The sequence below is a fragment of the Doryrhamphus excisus genome, linkage group LG13 (assembly GCF_037039965.1).
Source record: "Doryrhamphus excisus strain RoL-2023G ecotype Guam linkage group LG13, RoL_Dexc_Guam_v1.1, whole genome shotgun sequence".
In the NCBI taxonomy this organism is placed as follows: Eukaryota; Metazoa; Chordata; class Actinopteri; order Syngnathiformes; family Syngnathidae; genus Doryrhamphus; species Doryrhamphus excisus.
In genome coordinates, this window is record NC_136369.1 from 19,818,981 (window position 1) to 19,835,886 (window position 16,906).

Sequence of the window (16,906 nt, forward strand, 5' to 3'; positions counted from 1 at the left end):
ATAGTAGTCCAAAAAGTCAAGAAATGATCAAAACAACATGATTTATCACCCTTGCAAAGCCTTTTTAGCTAAGAAAGAAACCGGAGCGACACGATAAAGCTTTTAGTAGAAGCAACAATTTGACCTTTATGGAAAAAAGTCCCACTGTTAAGTCATAATTATGAGATAAAAAGTTGAAATTGTGAGATAATAAAGTCAAAAATAATGTTAAAAATTTTTTTAAAAAAATTCAGTTTTATTATTTGACATGGTCTCGTGTTTCAAGTGGTTCTGAAAAGACGGACAGAAGCACACACGGCATATTGTTTGTCATTTTTACAGATGAAATAAGACAAATAATTCAGTGAAATGTATCAAAAATTTGCAGTATATTGTATCAAATATAAGTTTACTCACCCCTGCCATGGCCTGTGAATTACAGCTGGGCAATGTGTTGCCGACAAAGTGACTATAGGGGTGCTAGTTCATGTCGACAGGGCTCTAATAATAATAAAAGCTGTACTTTGAAAGTCATTAACAGGGAACCACGAAAAAAGGAAGTGAACAAACGATCAGTGATTGTTGGAAGATGGCGAAGGGGTACGATTAAATAAGTTCCGCTTCCTCCTACTTCCTTTCGAAGAAGTTGAACTGCTCAAGTGTTCATGGAACTTTGTTGCTAAGGATGTTGTGAACAAACAAAGTCCCGCCCATCGAGGGTATCGATATAATTTCACTGGGCATACATATGGGTGGGTGGGTTGGAGGGGGGGGGGCTCTTTGACAGCAGGACTGGTGCAAGTGTGGGAATGCATCTCCAATCTCCTCCAAGCGGGCCAAGTCTCGGTAATTAGACTCCAGTGCGGCCCACCAACCCCCGCATCCACCCCTCTGGCACAGATTTGTTGTTTCCAGAGGTACAAACTAAAAGGATGGAGGGGGGGGGGGGGGGGGGTTTCTCATTAAAAGGAAACAAGCCCGGAGTTAGTTCAATTACATGTCGCAGGCCGATGCAGGGATGTTGTAAATTTAAAGATTTAAATAGCTTACAAAGTGGCTGGGGGGCCCATCAGTTAATTTCCTTAATTTATGGATTTTAGCTGTGCGGTGTCAACGTGAAGGAGAAGGAGAAGAACTAGGTCATGTGGAGGGCTTGTGTGCAGAAGGCCAAAGAGTTGCCCAAAGGTACGCCAAAGTACCAATCACATTATTGATAAGTCTTTAACGGGAGCATTCTGCAGCATTTCACATTTGCTGTGTATGTTTTTCATTTTTTTTTTTTAGGTGCAACGCTTTTCAAAAGCCTCCTTCAAGCTTTAATGAAGCCAGCGAATTAATGCATGGCCCTTATACAAGAATAATATCTTTGCCTGGGGGGCCCAAAGGCAGGTGCTGTTAATGTGGCCTCCAGAAGCACTAAAAGGAAGACAATGTGTCTCCCGTCCTTGTTAGCGCATGAAGATCGCTGGAAAGATTTATAGCTGCTGGAGAACCAACCATGTTTACCACTCTGCAAAAGTCGACTTTATCGGCCTTTTTTTTTTTTTTTTTTTACATTTGACATCATAAAAGAGAACATAGCAGCATGAATCCTCGATGGCGTTGAATTGGTTTCCATTTTATACAAAGATGCAGCTTTCTGTTCCACGTGCAATTTGCCTGAATATAAATTACAGTTGTGTTAACCTTGCAATGCGCAGTCTTAACCCTTAGATGCATAAGTGAGTCAAAAATGACCCGGTCAGGTTGTTTTCTTGAAATATCTTCGTAATGAAAAATTGTTATCATTTCATATTCCAGGTATTCCTCAAAAAACATGTTTTTGATATCATGTCATTCACATTTTTAACTTATCTTTTATAAACTTTAAGAAATTTTTGTTTTTGTGTTAGTACCCTAACCTTCCATAAGTGGGTCAAAAATGACCCGGTCGGGTTGTTTTTTTGAAATATATTTGTAATTAAAAATTTTTATCATTTCATATTCCAGGTATTCCTCAAAAAACATATTTTTGATATCATGTTATTCACATTTTTAACTTACCTTTATGCAACACACAATGGATCATAATTATACCTTTTATACCTTCGGAGTGTTAAGTTGGTGTGTGATGAGTTTAGTGTTCTTTGTAAGAACACTAACACATTCCAAAAACATGCTAGGTTAATTGGCCACTCCAAATTGTCCATAGGTATGAATGTGAGTGTGAATGGTTGTTTGTCTATATGTGCCCTGTGATTGGCTGGCGATTGACCAGTCCAGGGTGTACCCCGCGTCTCGCTCCAAGACAGCTGGGATAGGCTCCAGCACCCCTGCGCGACCCTCGTGAGGATAAGGTAGAAAATGAATCAATGAATTGAGACTGTTTCCTGTGTCTGTAGCTTTAAATGCTAATGAGCTGTGTTTGTCCACTTTTCCAGTGCTAACATTGTACTCAAGTTTTCTCCAAATATCGACCTCCATCGGATTGGTTTATGTATCAAAGATGTCCTTCCATTTTTTTGTATGTAGACCCGCAGGCTTCGCTACACATCTTAAAATAAGCTAATATGAGTACAATGTTAGCACTGGGAAAGTGCACCAACGCAGCTCATTAGCATTTAAAGCTACAGTCACAGGAAACGGTCTGAATTCCAGTTGTGAAAACCACAGTAACACGGGCCCTTTAAACAGGAGCATTATCCAAAATATTTTGCCATCAGACGAGCGCTCCCCTCCAGCCATGTGGTGAAAGTTGGAAGGAAACACGAAGAAAGTGCGTTTCTTCTTCTTATTTTGCAGTTTTAAGCCGTGCCTGGTGGAGATCGTCTGCGTCGCTCTCGCAGACATTTGACATTCTGCTTGATGTTGGCGTGCGGCGGGACTTATTGTTCGTAACCTCCGACAGGCAGCGGGGGTAACAAGGTGTCACTTTTATTAATAGAGCTGTGTTGTGTGTGAGTGTGTGTGTGTGTGTGTGTGTTTGGGGGAGGGCTGGAGGGGAGCTTATTTTGCACAAAAACAGCCAGCAAGCAAAAAGCAGAATTCCCCTCAAGTGCTCCAAGTTGGCAATTACATAAAATATAAAAATATATACTTTAAAAAGTCTATTTTCTTCTGAATGTTGCTGATTTGCGGCAGGTAGACGTGCAATGACCCTGCTGCTGTCGACTTCATCTGCCTGAGAATATTATGGGATTGACTGAAACGCTTAACGACGGCTGGGGAAAAAAAAATGCAGAGTTTATGCAGAATTTAGTGGATCTATTTTGGGCCCTCATTTTCTTTGTTTCCATGATAGAACGTCATTTATTGTATAGTTTGGAAGGTGTTTGCTACTTCTCTTCCGCATCATATTGTCATAATTATGGTTTCACATTAATTGCAGCCTCAAGACAACATATGTGTCATAATTACGGCCTAAATTTAAGACAAATCATGGGGTTTAAATGATTTAAAAAGTACAATTATTTTCTCCGGGTACTCCGGTTTCCTCCCACATTCCAAAAACATGCTAGGTTAATTAGCCACTCCAAATTGTCCATAGGTATGAATGTGAGTGTGAATGGTTGTTTGTCTATATGTGCCCTGTGATTGGCTGGCCACCAGTCCAGGGTGTACCCCGCCTCTCTTGCCTGAAGACAGCTGGGATAGGCTCCAGCATTTCACTGTGATCCTCGTGAGGATAAGCGGTAGAAAATGAATGAATGAATGATTCGGTTGAGCTTGTTTCATAATTATACCTTTTGAGTGTTAAGTTGGTGTGTGATGAATTTAGTGTTCTTCTTAAGAACACTAATACATTCCAAAAACATGCTAGGTTAATTGGCCACTCCAAATTGTCCATAGGTATGAAGGTGAGTGTGAATGGTTGTTTGTCTATATGTGCCCTGTGATTGGCTGGCCACCAGTCCAGGGCGTACCCCGCCTCTCTTGCCTGAAGACAGCTGGGATAGGCTCCAGCATTTCACTGTGATCCTCGTGAGGATAAGCGGTAGAAAATGAATGAATGAATGATTCGGTTGAGCTTGTTTCATAATTATACCTTTTGAGTGTTAAGTTGGTGTGTGATGAGTTTAGTGTTCTTCGTAAGAACACTAATACATTCCAAAAACATGCTAGGTTAATTGGCCACTCCAAATTGTCCATAGGTATGAATGTGAGTGTGAATGGTTGTTTGTCTATATGTGCCCTGTGATTGGCTGGCGACCAGTCCAGGGTGTACCCCGCCTCTCGCCTCTGTGACCCTCGTGAGGATAAGCGGTAGAAAATGAATGAATAAAAGTTCAGCAGAAAAACGCAACATAAAAATAACATCTAGTATCTAAATGAGCACATTTGCTGCCACCCTGTGGTAGGACTCTGCAACTACAGTGAAGATGAGTTACTGTCTGTACCTGACAAACAAAAAGGTCAGTCTCACCACAACGAGCCATGTTGTCTCCACACTCGTAACGGAGTTTTAGTCTTGGCGCCCCAGCAGCATCACGCCTGAAAAAAGAAAAAAAAGGTAGAATATTTGGTTTGCAGTAACAACACCAACAGTGTCATCTCTCCAATCACATCGGCTATGCATCACATAGCATTCGCTCATCCACCCCCCTAACCCCCCCCCCCCCCCCACACACCCCCCTCCGCTCAGCATGCCTCGGGGCGGAGCACCCACAGTCCTCATTAGAGTGCATGTGTCATGATGACATCAAGTCGCAACCTTGACTTATGCTTTATATTTGCACTTATCCATCACGGCGCTGTCATGACAAAAACACACACTTGTCGTCTGCAAAGGTTTTGAAGAGCGGGCGGAGGGGTGGGGTTTAGATTTAGACCCCCCCGTCCCCGCTCTCTCCCCGGGGACCTTGGCTAGAACGAAACCTAACCCCCCCCGTGCTTTTGTTGTGAACTCGCTAACATGGAGGAGGTCTGATGTGTCTTCTGCTTTGTCAACACCGAGGCCATCGCACTGACACCCAGGCTGCCCGGGGCCGCCTTAACGTGGAGGACTGGTTTTGGGTGTAAAAGGAAAGGGAGGGTCACTGCAGGATGGTGCAAAAAAAAAAAAAGGGGGCAGGCGGGCAGGGGGTGAAGAAAGGGAGAGGGTGGTGGAGGGTGCCAGCTTATAGTGTGGCCAGCGCCTGGGGCTGGAGGAGAGTGCTCTGTGCAGCACATCCAGACCCAGGCTGCTGGCTGATGACATTTTATGGTCACAACATGTAATCCCCCACCAAGTTCCGCTGGGAGAAAATCCACTTTTTCAGTTTTGCATGTCAATGTTTTTGCTTGGAGTTGAACACTGTGGTGTTTTTACGCTGCCAAAACGGCGAGGCGCATGAAAACGCATCGATGAAACAACACAGCTTCCTCTCAGGGATCTTTCTCAAATGGATCCAAACTTTAGCTAACGAGTAGCAGCTCTTTCTTTTTCCTGATCATGTCATCCCATTGTCATCTCACTTGTTGCTAGGCAGAATTCAACAGCATCAGTTCTAAAAAGTTGAGTTTGAAGTCAGAACATTCATTCATTCATTTTCCACCGCTTATCCTCAGAGAAGAGAAGATGAACATGCAAACTTCACACAGAGATGGCCGAGGGTGGAATTGAACTCGGGTCTCCTAGCCTGCGCGCTAACCACTCATCACGCAGCCTTCAATTAAAATAACACATAACACAATACACAATAAAATAAAGACAAAAAATACAAAGTGCCTAAATGTGCGAGTGTGCATGGTGTGTTGAATAAAGACATTCAGTAGTTGAAAACAAGGCGCTTATCCCAGTCAGAAACCGCTTATTAAATCGCTCACGAGGGTTGGGGGGTGGTGGTGGTGCTGGAGCCTATCCCAGCGGCGGCCACAGAGGCGGGGTACACCCTGGACTGGTGGCCAGCCAATCACAGGGCACATATAGACAAACAACCATTCACACTCACATTCATACCTATGGACAATTTGGAGTGGCTAATTAACCTAGCATGTTTTTGGAATGTGGGAGGAAACCGGAGTACCCGGAGAAAACCCACGCACCCCCTAGGAGAACATGCAAACTCCACACAGAGATGGCCGAGGGTGGAATTGAACTCGGGTGCGTGGCTTGCGCGCTAACCACTCGACCGCTGTGCAGCCTTGTTCAATTAAAATAACACATACAAAATAAAATAAAGACAAAAAATGCAAAGTGCAACTGGAAATTGCCTAAATGTGTGAGTGTGCATGGTGTGTTGAATAGAGACATTCTGTAGTTGAAAAAAGGCGGTTATCCCAGTCAGAAAACGCATATCCTTATGAGGGTTGCGGGGTGGGGTTTGGTGGGGTGTTGGAGCCTATCCCAGCGGCGACCCCAGAGGCGGGGTACAATTGGAGTGGCCAATTAGCCTAGCATGATATTGGAATGCGACTCCAAATTGTCCATAGGTATGAATGTGAGTGTGAATGGTTGTTTGTCTATATGTGCCCTGTGATTGGCTGGCCACCAGTCCAGGGTGAACTCCGCTGGGATAGGCTCCAGCACCCCCGCGACTCTTGTGAGGATAAGCGGTAGAAAATGAATGAATGGTACATATTGTGGAGGTTCAGTGAAGTCAGCTTAGCTAAGGGTTTATGTTATGTCTCCTGGCGCCATCTAGTGGCAGTTTTTATTACTGCAGGTAAAATTCAGGAATTCAGAGGGTGTCCCAAAATATTCCTCTTTCCTGTATTCTCTCAAAAATGTCAAATTTTAACAAGATATAAAAGCAAATTGTATTATTTCCTTTTTCCACCAGTGTAAACAACGACCTATACGTCACATTGAAACTGCGTCAAATCAGCTTTGTCTTCAATTCTTCGAAAAACTGGACTTTCTGAAACCTTGCTCGGCCTCCATCCAATCCATCCACTGGCTGACTGCATCTGTGTGTCCAACTCCGGAATAAAGTGCTAAGAGTCGTCTTGGAGCACCCGCCTCCTGCCAGCCTAGCCTTCAGCCCCCTCCAGATAACTCCTGTCTGATTAGCTCCTTGGGAGCTCGGAAAGCAATCCCAGTATTAATTTAGTCCGCAGAGAGAAGCCCATCCATCCTAGCTCAAGACGGGCCTTTCCCACGGCCCACCCTGCGGCCCGCTAACAGCACGGTATCACCTCCGCTGTCATTTGGTAAGTGATGATGGCTGAAAGTTTGGAGGCCTGTGAGCTCCTCCCCCCATCCATCCATCCATCCATCCATCAGGGCAGGTGTATCATCCTCTCATCCTTCACTGCTTGATGCTGAGATGTGTCAACATGAAAGAAAAGAAGATGCAGTTACCACGTAAACATGTAGGAGTCAATTAGCAAATACTTGCCCCGGGCCTTAATATGCACTATCATTTAAAATACATTTGCGCCATCTTGTTTTTCTTCTTCTTCTCGTTAAAAGTGCTGGCAGGGATATCTGCGCTTAAGCACAGCGGAGCGTCACTCCATCAAGCTAAATGCTCGGCAAATGTCGAGACATTAGCTCAAGGTTAAAGAAGAGCTTTGCCAGCAGCAGCTTGTGAGACTTCATTATACGTTCCTTTTGTTTATAGATTCAACTTCATTATAGCTGTTGCATAAATCATTGCAATTGTGGCTTGCATTCTAGTTAGAATGATTTGAAGCATGGCCAAACATTTTTTTTACAAAGTATTAAAAGCAAGTAAAATTTGTGAAAAATGACACTGTAAAAATTGTACATATAATTTATATTTGGACTGTAAAATATTTTTGAACAGCAAGATTGTTAGTAATTAATATACTGTATACTAGATTAGATTAGATTCAACTTTATTGTTATTGCTCATGTCACTTGTACAGGGCAACAAAATGCAGTTAGCATCCAACAAGAAGTGCAAATGTATAAATACCTTATTAGTAAGTAAATGTAGAAATAAAATAGAGCTGTAAATTGATAGATATATGTACAAACTATAACAGGCTGTGACTATGATACAGTGTGGATATATACAGGGATATAAATGACTATAATATGGCTAATGCAGATTATACAGATTATAAACAGTATGAATGCGACAATATATAATAACAGTAATATGTACAGTAGTGCAATGAAGTAGTGCAATGAAGTGACTATGATACAGTGTGGATATATATAAGGATATAAGTGACTATAGTATGGCTATTGCAGGTTATACAAATTAGTGTTAAATGTTGCAGGATAAATGACTATATTTAATTCATAATTATCATATTATTATATATGTGATACCCGGTGCTTATTTATTTTCTTAAAACGGTTAATATGTTCAATATAAAATTATGAACAAACAATGTAAAATGGGCGTTTGGGTCTAAAGTGGAGAGTGAATTACTGCCATCTGGTGGTTGAGAGTGAGAATGCAATAATTACTCTTTATTTGGGCTCTAGCTTTTTTCTTTTTTACATACTCTTATGTAAAAAGAAGTTAGAAGTTATAAACGTCTAAGAAGTTATAAACAATGAAAGTAAATCAGTTGTGCAAAATTAGTCAGGCTTTACAATGGTGGTACTGGTTACCGGTTACAACGGATTCAAATGAGCCACCAAGCTAACCTTAGCTAGCATCACAGGAGCGATGGTTGTTTCCTGTTAAGGTCTATAACGTTATTTTAAAAATACAAAAATATTCATTTAACAGAGAAGCTTTTCCTGCAAATCCCCAGTGTAGGAGGCTGTAACTTGAGTAGAAATGGAGGAAGAAACCCACCTTCAAGACTCCGGCAAGGATCGACCATAACAGAAGGGAACAAAGTGTCGCGGCCGCGGCGGTGAAAGGCCGCCATGATGGTGAGCAAGAGAGGTGGGCGGGGCTAGCGGACATTAGTATACATGTATCTACTAGCTGTGAGCTGAGTGTAAATAAAGTATGAATGTTATTTCTCAAATAAAATGAATATATATGTATATAAATGTGTAAAATGTCATTATAGTGCAGAATATGACCTACATAAAAACCAGATCAGCAGTATGAAATAAACTTTTTCATTTTTGAATGTATTTTTTTTCCTTCCTTTCAGTGTAACCAACGACTAACAACCAATATAAAAATATTAATGAATCATAATAATTGAATAAAATAAAATATATTTTTTAAATAAAATAAATAAATAAATTAATTAATTAAATGAATAATAATACATTCAAAATGTATAAAAAATATTTTTCCTCCCTTAGAGTGTCAGTAGAAACAAGAAACATTATTATATAGCTATAGCTAGTATTGTACAACTGTGTACAAAATGTTTGTGTGATGGAACTTTAGTTGTCATCAGTTGTTGCCGGAAGAAAAATAAAATTTGTCATAATAACACAGAAAACAAAATGGAGAAAAGTCTCCACATTGTGCAGCCCACTTCAACAAAAGCTTGTTTATCACTTTATGAAGACGTATGGCGGCTTTGGGCCCCCAAGGCTGATTTAACAACTTCCCTTCCAAGCATATCAAGATTTCTCAAGCGGCGTAATGAGAGAAATGCATGGCTTTGTTTTTCTATTCTGTTCAACTCCCCCCCAACCCCCACCTCCAAAGTGCTCTCATGACTTATACAAGAAAGATGGAAATCGGCCTTGAGCATTTTAATCTAATTTCACCCTGTTGGCGGTGATCAATGTTCATCTGCCACACCAACAAAAAAAGAAAGTAAACTAAAAAATATAAATAAACAAACATGCAGCAGATTCATTTGGAAGAGAATTCAACCATGCAGATATGTCCGTGGTGCGCCGTGGTGGAGTGGAGTTTTGATGTTGCAATAGAGGCTTGGTAGGTACGGCGGTAGTTACCCCTCACTTTGTTATCATTATTATCAAGCTTATCCACTAAACACACACAGGACTGGAATTATTACCTTATAATCATCATTATTATTATTATATATTATTCCAGTACAAATTGGAACTGAACCATTTCATATTATTTATTGGTATTATATTTTCTTATTTGTCTTTTCTTATCCCTTATCCATGTACTCCTGGACATCCCTACAAGAAAGATTCATATTTTGCATGCAATCACATTTCAGATGCTTGAACTTAATAATAATAAATAATAATAATTTAAATAATCAATGATTTGGGGTTTGAGTAAAAATATTGAAAGGCAAATTGTATGTAGTATTCTCTTCACTAAGTGTCAGTAATTACCTTAGAAACTGGCTGAACATGCCATGGAAAAAAGGGTCTCCTCTCGTTCAGTGTGGAAGTGGTAACTTTTTAACTTCTTTGTTCTTCCTCCCCACTCTGTTTGGAACACTTCTTGAAGTTTAGAATAATGAAATTGGAGAGGCTAACTAGTTAGCTTGGTAGACTGCTATCCTAGCCTGCTCAATGTGATTCAAACATCGAATGCAAAATTCTCACAATGAATAATACCATGAATACTACTATTACTACTGATAATAATGATACTAACATAGCTTGGGTTAAACAATGCACCAACCTGAGAGGGTGTATGAATCATTTATCATCATGAATTATTATGAAGAGGTCAAAATAATAAAAAAAAAAAGAGGCAGCGTTGAAATGCTAAAGACAAATTTATTAGTAGACACTCATCAGCCAGAAAAAAGAACCACCTGAAAAATGTCTTCCTGAAAAGTCACCATTTGATTGGCAGTGTAAAATAAGGCAAAGGGTTTTTCATATAAATATATATACTGTATATATATATATATATATATAGTTTTTTTTACACATTTGCACCAACAATAAACACTTAATACATTCACTTGTTACTGCTGTTATGCTTGTGATCCACACACACACACACATTTAGAAAGCTAGAGGGCCAGTGATAAAAGCAACAATAATATTTTCCTTTTTTTGGCAAGAGATAGGCTACACCGAGTCAAACCAAGACCAAAATAAATGGCAAGATTCTGGAATTTTTGCGAAAGCCATCACACTAAACCGACAATTATTTCATAGAGTCACCATCACTGTTAACGCTCGTAATACCAAATTGGATTATAGGGAGTATAGCTTTAAATATACCGTGGATTTCCGCTCACTCACAGGCAAACACACATCGTCATAAAGCATTTTGTCACATAAAAAAAAAAAAAAAAACACAAAGCGAGCCGAGAGACAGCACTGTAGGAAGTCCGTACTGCAATAATGAAAAGTAGACCACCGTAAATGCTCCAATGAATGCCTCTGGTGTACCTAAACAAAATAATCGAAAAACACAGCTGCGGCTGTAGGCAATCTCCTGTTATATTGTGCAACATACTTTGTCCTCTGCACTTTCTCATGCGCTCCAAAACATCAGCAACGTTAACTGGTAATTTGCGATGCATGTCAATAAGTGCAATAAGATTCATTCTGTGAAAGTGAAACTCAGGTACAAAATGTGCAATACTACATTTTGTTTACTGAAATTCCACATTTTGGTTATTGTAATTCTGCAATACTGCAATTGTCTTATTTTCATTCATTTTCTTACAAAGAACACTAAACTCATCACACACCAACTTAACACTATGAAGATATAATCATGAAACCACCTCAACCGAATCATTCATTCATTTATTAATTTTCTACTGCTTATTCTCACCAGGGTCGCGGGGGTGCTGGAACCTATCCGAGCTGTCTTCAGGCGAGAGGCGGGGTACACCCTGGACTGGTGGCCAGCCAATCACAGGGCACATATAGACAAACAACCATTCACACTCACATTCATACCCATGGACAATTTGGAGTGGCCAATTAACCTAGCATGTTTTTGGAATGTGTTAGTGTTCTTACAAAGAACACTAAACTCATCACACACCAACTTAACACTCAAAAGGTATAATTATGAAACCAGCTCAACCAAATCATTCATTTATTCATTTTCTACTGCTTATTCTCACGAGGGTCGCGGGGGGTGCTGGAGCCTATCCCAGCTGTCTTTGGGCAAGAGGCGGGGTACACCCTGGACTGGTGGCCAGCCAACCATTCACACTCACATTCATACCTATGGACAATTTGGAGTGGCCAATTAACCTAGCATGTTTTTGGAATGTGGGAGGAAACCGGAGTACCCGGAAAAAACCCACGCATGCACGGGGAGAACATGCAAACTCCACACAGAGATGGCCGAGGGTGGAATTGAACCCTGGTCTCATGTGTTAGTGTTCTTACAAAAAAACACAAAATTCATCACACACCAACTTAACACTCAAAAGATATAATTATGAAACCAGCTCAACCGAACACACAGAGATGGCCAAGGGTGGAATTGAACCCTGGTCTCCTCGCTGTGAGGTCTTTACTTTCGATAAAATGCACCGTGGAGTTGCACTCAAATTTCGTTGTATGTAATACAATGACAATAAATTCATTGATTCTGATTCCGATTCGGAAACACCTCGGCTATAATTAGAGCATTTGCGGCGTGTTTACAAATGTTACAAATGGTTGTACTTGTCTTGGCTGGTTGCTCGACCTTCCTTTCATTTCCGACGCTTCACATTATAAGGCAAAATCATACAACTTGACTTTAGTGCCGTTTGTGCAGGACTTCAAAACAACAACATCACACACAGACATCCTTCATTATATGCACCATGTAGTACTTAGTACGTCGTGCAGCAGTGTGTGCGTATGGCGGATGGGCTTACAACAACGGAGAAGAGACACACAGATGTCCACATTATAAAAGGCGGGATGTGCGACGGACATATTGTGAAAGGAGGGCGTGATGCGGCTCTATTATCCCTACCGTGTTGATTCGTTCGACGGTTAATTGCATGGTGATGGAAACGTGCGCTAGAAAGTGACGCCGTGCAGCCATCCACGCCAAACACTCGTTAGTCTTTTCAGTCTCTTTTAAAGCGCTTTTAATGGCGACAACGTAACATAAAGACTTCACCATGAAGCACGGATTATATGCTGTATGTATTTGTACGTATATATTAGAAATACGTAGAAAAATATATAGTCATCTGAATGCCCATTATACAATTATACAGTGTAGAAAAAAGCTTATACAAGGCTGTGGACTGGGTGTGATGCGTACAGTGTTAGAGCGTCGGGTACAGTGTTACTGACTGAGCAGGTCACGCCATCGGGGAAGAGTGCCGGACCAGAATTTAGTAGGTATTTAAACATAATCTTAAGACCAGTTGAAAATGTGCGAGAAATGGATAGACAATTTGGGATGGCCAATTAACCTAGCATGTTTTTGGAATGTGTTAGTGTTGTTACAAAGAACACTAAACTCATCACACACCAACTTAACACTCAAAAGGTATAATTTTGAAACCAGCTCAATTGAATCATTCATTAATTTATTCATTTTCTACTGCTTATTCTCACAAGGGTTGCTGGAGCCTATCCCAGCTGTCTTCGGGCAAGAGGCGGGGTACACCCTGGACTGGTGGCCAGCCAATCACCGGGCACATATAGACAAACAACCATTCACACTCACATTCATACCTATGGACAATTTGAAGTGGCCAATTAACCTAGCATGTTTTTGGAATGTTAGTGTTCTTACAAAGAACACTAAACTCATCACACACCAACTTAACACTCAAAAGGTATAATTTGGAAACCAGCTTAATTGAATCATTCATTAATTTATTCATTTTCTACTGCTTATTCTCACAAGGGTTGCTGGAGCCTATCCCAGCTGTCTTCGGGCGAGAGGTGGGGTACACCCTGGACTGGTGGCCAGCCAATCACCGGGCACATATAGACAAACAACCATTCACACTCACATTCATACCTATGGACAATTTGGAATTGCTAATTAACCTAGCATGTTTTGGAATGGGTTAGTGTTCTTATAAAGAACACTAAACTCATCACACACCAACTTAACACTCAAAAGGTATAATTATGAAACCAACTAAACTGAGTCATTCATTAATTTATTCATTTTCTACTGCTTATTCTCACAAGGGTCGTGGGGGGTGTTGGAGCCTATCCCAGCTGTCTTTGGGCGAGAGAGGCGGGGTACATCCTGGACTGGTGGCCAGCCAATCCCAGGGCACATATAGACAAACAACCATTCACACTCACATTCATACCTATGGACAATTTGGAGTCGCTAATTAACCTAGCATGTTTTTGGAATGTGGGAGGAAACCGGAGTACCCGGAGAAAACCCACGCACAGAGATGGCCGAGGGTGGGATTGAACTCGGGCATCCTAGCTGTGAGGTCTGTGTGCTAACCACTCGACCACCGTGCAGTGCCACTGTTTTCAATAAATGACTATTTCAAAGTACTTTTTGTCACATTGTAGGTCTACTTAAAACCTCATTAAGATCCAAATATGCTATTACCATAGTAGCTATATATTAGCTACTTTAGCTATAGCTATTTTTCAACTGGTCTAAAGACTTTGATCGGGTTTACATTTAATACAGAGCGGTGATTTCAAAACGAATAGATGTAAAAAATTGAGAGATGTCAAATCAAAGGATACACCTTACCGCTACTACAACATTGGTTCTGCTGCTATGTAGTACAAACGTACACCTCAATGGTACCCGACATGTGAGGTGTATAACGTTCCTTTCGGATAAACTCTCAGGCGTTCGCTCATTTATTCGTGGACCCGTTTAGTCGTGGACCCAAATCTGTGTCGTTCTGAATGGAGATGATTTCAGTCGCCAGCACTCTTGATAGTCAAGTGTGTACCGCGAACAGGCAGCAACACTTTGTACCCTGTAAGTACCTGGATCGCCAAGTAAATACGACTTCCGGTGACGAGTGTTCAAAGCACAAGGAGCATCAAAGTACAAAAAAATGCTACAATAAGTGTACACGGCTCCAGAGTGGGCAGCCCTGGACACACTTCAAGGATTATACGAGTCCATTGTGTGAGTTTATGTTTAGTACCCAAACATTTACACCAAATGTCAGTATTAGTATGCACTGGTACACAGATAGAGGTATACTGACGCCCACGCTGCTGTAAGTCAAGTAGTCAATGCAAACGTGGCAGCAAAGAACGCTTTTACATGGAAGTATGAATACTGTCTTATTAAAACAAAGATTTTAATCAACTGCAAGTTGGAGTATTAGGGAGTATTAGGGAGTATTAGGGCCACAATAGAGGGGGAAACATTTCTAAATGATGAGAAAAGCTGTAAAGTTATGAGAATATATTCATAATGTAGTAACTTACAGAAATTATATTAAACAAAGTAAAAAAAAGGCATATTTTTGGACATTTATCACAATTTAAAAAAAAAACTATTGATAATTTACAAAAAAAGTTGTATTATTATTTTAGAAATTTGATTTTTTTTATATAAAAAAGATTTTAAAAGTGGTATAATATATTAAAGGGAATATTTTCATTTTTTAATTGTAACGTGTCTTTAAAAATCTAAAAAAGGGTTGTATTCAGAGATGGGCTGCTATGATTAGTTGACATGTCAAGATTATGTCAACTGTATAAATTTAATTTAATTTAATTTAATTTAATTTAATTTAATTTAATTTAATTTAATTTAATTTAATTTAATTTAATTTAATTTAATTTAATTTAATTTAATTTAATTTAATTTAATTTAATAATTTTCTACCGCTTTTTCCTCACGAGGGTCGCGGAGGGTGCTGGAGCCTATCCCAGCTGTTTCGGGCGAGAGGCGGGGTACACCCTGGACTGGTGGTCAGCCACACAACCATTCACACTCAGAGAAGAACATGCCACACTCGGAGAACATGCAAACTCCACACAGAGATGGCCGAGGGTGGGAATTGAACCCTGGTCTCCTAGCTGTGAGGTCTGCGCGCTAACCACTAGACCGCCGTGCCGCCTAATTTAATTTAATTTAATTTAATTTAATTTAATTTAATTTGATTTGATTTGATTTGATTTGATTTGATTTGATTTTATTTTATTTTATTTTATTTTATTTTATTTTATTTTATTTTATTTTATTTTATTTTATTTTATTTTATTTTATTTTATTTTATTTTATCTGTTTTCTGGCAAAAAAAAAAGATCATGACAACTAATTTGTTTCGTTTGTGGCAGCCCTCAATATTCCATCCATCCATTTTTTATGCTGCTTATCCTCACTAGGGGGTATGCTGGAGCCTATCCCAGCTGACTTCGGGCAAGAGCGAGGTACACCCTGGACTGGTGGCCAGCCAATCACAGGGCACATATAGACAAACAACCATTCACACTCACATTCATACCTATGGACAATTTGGAGTGGCTAATTAACCTAGCATGTTTTTGGAATGTGGGAGGAAACCGGAGTACCCGGAGAAAACCCACGCATGCACGGGGAGAACATGCAAACTCCAAGCGGAAAATCAAGTATTATGACGATAATGACCATTTTTCGTGGACATGTGTGGCCCTAATACTCAAACATACCAAACTCCAGGGCGTCCAGCCCTTACTAAGCATTTGCATTTCCTGTTTGACCTACAGTGAGACATCATTTAAAGCCTGTTGAACACGATTAAACTTTAAAGAAGCATAACATCATTTCAAAATTCCACCTTAACATGTGCTCGTAGATAACAGGGCTCCAGACGGCAACTGAATGGTTGACGAGGGACGCACTTTGTTATGGTGAGAAATAAAAATATGGAGTCAACCGATGACGGCTATCGATGCCAGCATGTTGGATCGCTCACATTTCAATCGACTTCATTGACTTGTCTTCCATCTTTGTTTACACATTTTGCCTGGCTCTTTCTTCTGTCTCTCTGGCGGTTTCATTTCCTTTTCCGTTTGTTACCCCCGAAACCAACACCAAAGAAGAAGGCCGGCCGATGTTTGTGAAAAGAGGGTTACCGTATTTTCTGGAGTGTAAGTCGCTCTGGAGTACAAGTCACAGGAACAGCCAACCGATGAAAAAAAGTGCGACTTATAGTCCGGAAAATATGATAATAGTATTCAGGGGCGTCACTAGGTTCTGAGGAATATTATTATTATTACTATCATCATTATTCTTCTTCTGTACTAGTAGTAGTAGTAGGCTAGTATTAGCCT